Source organism: Peromyscus maniculatus, chromosome X (assembly GCF_049852395.1).
Source record: "Peromyscus maniculatus bairdii isolate BWxNUB_F1_BW_parent chromosome X, HU_Pman_BW_mat_3.1, whole genome shotgun sequence".
Lineage (NCBI taxonomy): Eukaryota > Metazoa > Chordata > Mammalia > Rodentia > Cricetidae > Peromyscus > Peromyscus maniculatus.
In genome coordinates, this window is record NC_134875.1 from 80245154 (window position 1) to 80253240 (window position 8087).

At 43.3% G+C, this 8087-nt stretch overlaps 1 pseudogene; it reads left to right on the top strand.

Annotated features, from left to right (window-relative positions):
• Positions 1–5321: 5321 nt before the first annotated feature.
• On the top strand, positions 5322–7786 carry LOC102909028 (large ribosomal subunit protein uL16-like; annotated as a pseudogene).
• The last annotated feature ends 301 nt before the right edge of the window (positions 7787–8087 follow it).

Sequence of the window (8087 nt, forward strand, 5' to 3'; positions counted from 1 at the left end):
CTATGGAGGCCAGAAGAGGGCATAGGAGCCCCTGGAGCTGGAGTTACTGATATAGGTCCTCACCCAGAATAGTATGATTTATTCCATCCGCCGTGAAGCACAGCAGAAGTCTAAGTGTTAACCCTAGGCAACATCACTCATCTTATTATAGAAATATGAGTGTAAATAAAGTATAAGCTTAACAGATATTTTGAAAGCAGAATGCTACAGGGATTTGTTATCTCATCTGAACATGTGAAATTCTATATTCAGTCAAAGTAACTTTCAGTAAAATAGTAGAAGTGAAGACGTCCTCAAATGAAGAGGAGAGCAGCAATTTTCCATGGAGAAACCTAACTTGAAATAACGTAGAAATTTCTCTAACTAAAAAGGAAATGACACTTTTAAAAGAGGTATAATGCTTACCTATGTGGCACAAGTCCCTAGGTTCCATCCCCAGGGGCCATAAAGTAAAAAAAAAAAAAAGAGGATGTCTTCATTCAGATGAGACCCATATCAGTATTTTTTAATGCTTCTCCAAGTGATTTCAACATATAGTTAAGACTCAAAAGTTGCCCATTTACAGCTGGACACTTAATTCCTGGCTTGGCACTTTATGTGTAGTTTGTTCTAAGTCAATATTTGTTTGAAGAAACTAACCTAAGTATAATTGACATTATAATGATAAGTTTTTAATAACTCTATAGCACTTAAATTGTTCCCTAACTTATGGAAGAGCCTTAATTCCACAGTCCAATTCTATAAACTCCTGCTGAGACCAATTATACAGGGGTATTGAACTTATTTAATTTAATAAGACATAATGTCTGGTATTGAGTATCCCATGGTTTACTGAGGAAGACAGGCCTATGATGAGATTTTTAAATTTTAGTGTAGTTGGCAGAAGCCACAGAATTTTGTGTAAAATATCCAGAGAAGGTGATTAATTTTTGTCTGGGTAGTAAAGCACAGGAGATGTTAACATAGTCTCTTGGGACATTTTTAGTAAGGAGTCAGGGAGTTTCAGATATGAGGAAACTGTTGGTCTTTCCTAAATAGGAGGGATTGTCACTGGTCACCTTCAAGGAGTGGTACAGCCCTGGTTGACAGAGACCTAGTATTTGAAACTTGATGGGTTCACCTAGATCATTTTTCTGTTGTTGTGCTCCTGACAAATACTCCATGATGTCATTGGGTGTGGAGTATTGTCATTTCACACAGGAAGAATGCTAGGCTCAGGGACGTTAAGTGATTTGCTTTTCAGTGTTACATAGCCAGGCAACAGGAATGTGGGGACTGATTTCCTCCATTTGCTACACTGTGGGGGCATGCAAAGCAAGTTCGGGCCAGCTTACCGAGGGCCTTGCATTCAGCGCAGAGGAGTTTAGACATTCTTGACAGGCTATGGGAAGCCATGGAAAGATTTTGAACAGTGGGAGTGACTGTGCCTGTTGACTGGTCTTTGCCACTTGAGCACTCACTGTTTGGCACTTAAAACGCAAGCTGACAAGTTAGTTTTACACCCCTATCAGCAAGTCAGAACCTGGTAGTTTGTGGTCAAACTGTTTATGTACTTTCTTTTAACAGTTTTTCTCTCAGCTGCTTTCTGCTTTATTTAACGGCATTCCAGTCATTTCCATCTGTCCTCTATTAGTGGCCAACCTTAAAGGAGCCCTGGCGTGTCCCTCCATCCTATCCTGCCTTAATGAGAAAACTGGGTTCTCTAATTCTGAAATCAGACCCAGCCAAACAAGCAAAGACACAATCGCTTTGGACATGGAACACTGAAATGGTGATTAATCTTCCTGAACATTCTTGTCAAACGCTTACTTCACCTCACACTTTCTTCATTTCTCAAAAAACATCTGGCATGCAGCTCCCCCTTCTCCTTTCTACATGTTGCCTAATTTCTTCCCTCCTCTTTTCTTGTCTTCTAATTTTGCTACTTGGGGAAGAGAATTCTAAAAGCAAGATGAGGCTGTCATGGAGCCAGATGCTTGGTGTTGTCTCCCAGATCCCTAGTAAGCATTGTGAGGGAGGATAGAATAGACATCATTCCCATTTTACGACAGGACAGGAAGTATATATCACAAACTAACTGAAAGTTTATGAAAGGACAAAACGGGACAAAGATCTGGGGCTCCCAATGCCTGGGCAGCACTCTGGTCTACATGCTATAATTTTTAACGATGAAGAATTGGTAAGGGTTGTGGATCTAGTAAATTGCAAAGCCAGAGACTGTCTTGATTCCTTTTGGTATGGAAAGAATCAAGACATGGATGGTTGTACGCTGTGAGACTTCTTAGAATACCGCTTTCTTTTATTTTGTTTGTTTTGGTCTTGGTTTTAGTCTTTTCATTTTCAAATAATTTTAGACTCATAAGAAGTTGAAAAAATTGGAGAGTTCCCATGTATCCTTTACTCAACCTCCCTCAATGATAACATTTTACATAACCAGGCTAAAATTTCAACACCAAGAACTCATGTTAGTACAAAACAATGAACTAGTGATATACTTTCATTATACTCTGAGCATCTCTAGCACATTTTATGTTGTGGATATTGGGAGACAGGACTTTTAGGGGAATAATTAAGGTTAAGTGAGGTCATAATCGGGAAATTCTAGTCCTATGAACTGATGTCATGATAAGGAGAGGAGGAGAGGGGCTGGAGAGATGGCTCAGCAGTTAAGAGCACTTCCAGAGGAGCTGGGTTTGATTCCCATCATCCACATGGCAGCTCACAGCTGTGTGGATATTATCAGGGGGCCTGCTGCCCTCTTATGACCTCGAAGGGCACCGCATACACAGGCTGAACAGGCATACATAGAGACAAAACATCTACACACATGAAATAAAATTACACAAGGAGGAAAAGTCACTGAAGTCCTTCCCCAAGTGCAAAGACAAGGTTCATGTGAGGACATGAAGAACAGGCAGCCTTCTACAAGCCAGAGAGGGAAGCCTAATCAGAAACCAACTATGATACGTTGATAATGACTTACTGCTTGCAGAACTATGGGGAAAGAAAAGTGTTTTTCAAACCACTTGATCTATGGTACCTTGTTATGTCAGCTCAAGCAGACAGACGCAATCATGTTCCATTTTTACCAGCTTTTATGTTCAGGGAGTTCATTTCATTTTTTGGCATGTAGTACTATCTTAGTTTTCTGGGGCTGCCGTAAGTGCCACAGTCTTGGTGACATTAAGAACAGAAATGTATTTTTCACAGTTTTGGAAGTTAGAATTCCACATCAAGGAGTCAACAGAATTCATTTCAATGAGTTCTTTCTCTTTGGCTTGTACAAGCCTTTTTGTCAGCTCTGTACATGGTCATTACTCTGTGTATGCATGCACGCATCTGGTAACTTTCAGTCTCCACCTCTCTCTCTCTCTCTCTCTCTCTCTCTCTCTCTCTCTCTCTCTCTCTTCCCCTCTCTCTCTGTCTCTCTGTCTCTCTGTCTCTCAAAATTATGCTCATTTATTTAAAAAAATATCCTTTGCTGGGCATAGTGGTGCACACCGTTAATCCCAGCACTCAGGAGGCAGAGGCAGATGGATCTCTGAGTTCAAAGCCAGCCTGGGCTACAGAACAAAATCTAGGACAGCCAGGGCTATACAGAGAAACCCTGTCTCAAAACACAAAGTCTATTTTTATAATGATACCCAATCAGATTGGATTAAGATCTGTCCTACTGGCCTCATTTCAACCTATCTCCTCTTTAAAGGCCCTGTCTCCACAAATAGTCATATTTGGGGGAGTCCCAAGGCTCCAACATAGTGTACAATTTGTAACAAATGCTATGGTATTTTACTGTATAGAGTTGTTAACCACAATTGCAATTAGAAGAACACTTATGTGAACACAAACTCTCTTATGCTTCTACTATATCCTTAAACATCCCTCTAGCCACCACCCCTATTTATTTTTCATCACTAAAATTTATTTTTGTGTGTTTCAATAAAAGTTTATTTACATCCAGGTCCATCTATGAGCTGTGTCTTCATAATTTCTGTGTGAGTCTGACCCAGGTCTTTCTCCTTACACTCAGGCCTAGCTGGAAGTTGCATCCATGTGCTGTCTTAGCGAGGCTGCCTGGTTTCTTGTCCTGGACCACATTTCCGTGCCCAGAACCAGTTGGTAGCCACATCAGAGGACTTTCTTGATTCTCACCTAAGTGTTTACACAACCCTCCAAGACCACCATGACATATCAGCTACCACTGGATTGGAATAACACCAGTCTCTCCAATCACTAGTCAACACTGAGTATTTGAAGGTCTGACCTGCTTACTCTTCCTGCGTGAGCTGAGATTCACACAAGTTGTGGTAAAAGCAAAAATGGAACCAAGCTCCCATTCAACACAGACCACCTAGAATGTCATATCAGATACATAACCAACAAAGTAAATCTACTACCCAGGTCACATCCCAAAAACATAAACAACACGTAAGACCAAGACAGTATGCCCCACCCCCTCAAGACCACGGGTCCTATAGAAATTCTATGGTTTCTAATGGTAATTACCTAGATGAACCCCAGGACACAGAATTTTAAAGAACAATTATAAAGACATTTGTGCTAATAAATATTTTTTGTCAACTTGACACAAGTTAGAATTATGAGGACAGAGCGAACTTAGTTGAGTAATTACATCAACTAGATTGGCCAGTGAGCAAGTCTGTGCAGGCGTTTTCTTGATTAATGATTGATGTGGGAGGGTCCCAGCTCACTGTGGGTAGTGCCATCTTTAGGCAAGCTTTCCTGGGTGCTGTAAGATAGCAGGTGGAGCCAGCCACGGGTAGCACATCTGCAAGCAGCATTCCTCCATTGCCTTTGTTTCAGTTCCTACCTCCAGGATCCTGCCTTCTGTTCCTGCTCTGACCTCCGTCAATGATAGACTGTAACCTGTGAGGTAAAATAAATAAATCCTTTCCACCCCAGGTTGCTTTTGGTTATGGTGTTTATCACAGCAGCAGGAAACTAGGAGAGAAATCGGTACTAGAGAATATACTATTGCTGTGACAGACCTGACCACATTGTCTTTGGGAGGATTGTGGAAGGGTTTTACAACTTGGGCTAGAAAAGCCACTGAGTATTTGGAGCTCAGTAGGCTATTTCCTGAAAGATCGGAAGATAGAAATGTTGAGAAAGGTGCAGATGATGGAGGCCTCACTTGAGAAGTTTCAGAGGGAAGCAAAGACTCTATCAGGGCCATTTGTGTGGTATTTTGAGTTAAGAATATGTGCTTTCTAGTCATCTGGAGGTGAGAATTGGCTTTGATTAAGAAGAGATGAGTGTGTCTTTCCCTTGGGTATGCCACCAAAAATCTCATTGTCATCATGGGCCATCACCCTGCCTGGAGATATGGGTATTGTAAGAACAAGCCATAACCAAAGTCTTGCTTTTTCTGAGGTGTCCCTGATGCTGATCCAAATTTTTGACTTGGGGCAGAAGAAGGCAAACATTGATGAATTCCCACTTTGTGTCCACATGGTGTCAAATAATTATGAGCAACTCTCCTCCAAAGCCCTGGATGGCCACTTGTACTTGTGCCAACAAATACATGGTAAAGAGTTGTGGCAAGGATGGCTTTCATATCCAAGTAAGGCTTCACCCTTTTCATGTCATCTGCATCAACAAGATGTCCTGTGCATGGGACAAATGACTGAAGTGCCCATTTAATGTATCAAAGTGGACCTGGCCACAAGGTTCTCTCAGCATCCTTCAGTCCCTACTTGTTACAGGGTATGGCTGGCATACCCCACCTTCTACCCCTGAACTCTCTAGCCCAGGGACTGCCCTTCCACCAGAGGCTCTTCCCTATATAATATATCCATTTTGGCTACCTGCCTTTTTGAAATCCTCTGCCAGTCTCTTGGCCCAGGCCACTGCTCTTGGGTGGAAGCTCCTCTCTTGCTCTCCCTCGCCCTCTCCCCTCACGTGGCCAGCTCAGTCTGTCCATGTTCACTCTGAGCACTCCCAGATGTCTTTGCCTCTGACTATGTCTCTCCCTTTTATTCTACAATAGACTTTCTCCTGCACCATACCTAGGACTAGTCATGTCCTTTCTTTTTATTTAGTCGTTTTTTTTTCATTCATTTGGTGCTGAAACACAGGAGTGGACTAAATGCATTCCCTGGGGGAACTCAGCCTCTCTGAGCCAAGCTGCTGACCTGATTCTCCCAAGGTATGTACCGATCATTTGTTTCTGCTGGCTTTTGCCACACACCAAATTGGATTCCAGAGTCCACCTCTGTAGCCATTTCTTCCCTCCACTTTATCTAACCATCCATCTCTCCCCACCTACCCAGTAGGTGTCCTCTCTCTGGATCCTGGAGCCTGCTACCCACTTTGGGGCACCTACCACATGGGCATCTCTGTGTTATGCCTTTTGGGGCCACACCATGTGGGCAATTCTACTTACTAAGACACTTGCTCCTCTCCCTCTCTTGGAACCCTCCTTTATCTAAAAGCCTCTCCCAGTGCACCTCTCCAGCTGTTGTCTCCTCTACCTGCTCTAACCACTTTTCTCTTCCCCTCTGCTGGGTAAGTGCCACTACAGGGCTCCTTGTTTTGTCTACTTTTACTACAAAAGCCACACCTCTGGGCCCCTATCACATGTGATTTGGACGTTTCCCTCTGACAAGTCTCTCAGTCCACTTGGGAACACCCTGGATTGAAATTCTTGTCACCACAATACTTTATCCCCTCTGCTCCCTCATGGCTCCTCAGCTCCTTCCTCCATCTTCCTCACCTCTCCCTAGGAGCTGCCTACTAAGCTACACAGCTTCTCTACACATTTCCGGGTCTGTGACCCTTTTCTTGTCCCCTTACCCTTGGAGCTACCTGCCCTCTCTCTCCTTTGGGCCTGTAAATTGCTAGTTTCCTTGCCTCTCCCTAGGAACTGCCTGCTAAGTCCTGCAGCTTCCTTAAGTCCTTCTGGGCCTCTGTGACCTTGTCCTTCCTGTCTCTCAGCTCCCTCCTGGAAGTCCTGCACCATCTCTATGTTCTTGTGGCTTCTCTGGTATTGGAACTCTCCCTCAGGTTCTCTGTCTCTTAGCTACCTCTTGGAACTTAGTGGAACATCTCTATGACAGAGTTAGTTTCTTGACCCTTCCTTCTTTTCTCCTTGGACTAAATTCCTTTCTCAGACTCAGAGATTTTCCTAAAGCTTCACTGTCAACTGAAAATGGCTTGGCTTCAGTATAGGTCCATGGCCAAAGACGGCCTGCTTGAGTTCCAAATTCTCACAGATTGTAACAACTTCTGCCACTGCACAAGCAAATGATCCCAAAGTCTCTTTCTACTCCACCATACCTAGGAGCAGTCGTGTCCTTCCTTTTTATTTTTTTCTTTTCAAGACAGGGTTTCTTTGTGTAACAGCTATGGCTGTCCTGGAACTCACTTTGTAGAATGGGTTGGCTTAGAACTCACTGAGATCCTCTTCCCTCGGCCTCCAGAATGCTGGGATTAAAGGCATGTGCCACCACCACTTGGCCCTTTTTCTTTCTTTTTCTTATTCAATAATGTCCATTCACATCATGCTGCAGAATAAGAAGCATGTGATTGAAGCTCTGTGTAGAGCCAAGCTCAAGTTCCCTGTCCTCCTGAGGAGCCACATCTTAAAGAAGTGGGGCTTTACCAAGCTAGTGCAGATGGATTTGAAGACATGGTTACTGAGAAGCAGCTCTTTCATCATGGCTGTGGGGTCAAATATTTCCCTAATCGCGGTACTTTGGACAAGTGGCAAGACCTGAGGGCTTCCACAGAGCTCTCCTATACCCTACCAAATCATGCTCAGTAATAAATCTCACATCCAGTTTGAAAAAAAAAGAAGAGATGAACATGATTGAGACAAACATTTTCTGTGAAGTATTTCCTCAGGGTCAGCACACAGAAGCTGTGGTCCAGAAGGTACCAAGGCTTCTTCATCTCATGCTGGAAGCCCAACTTTGGTAATGTGTAAGAGTCTCCCAGGGTTACTAGTTTTGGTAGCATGAAAGCTGCAGGATTGAAGCAGTCATGGAAAGAAACCGAGGCTTGGCACTGTGAGAGGTCAAGAGAGGCCATTGGTGAAGGTGCAGCCTCAGTTGCAATAGAAGCCC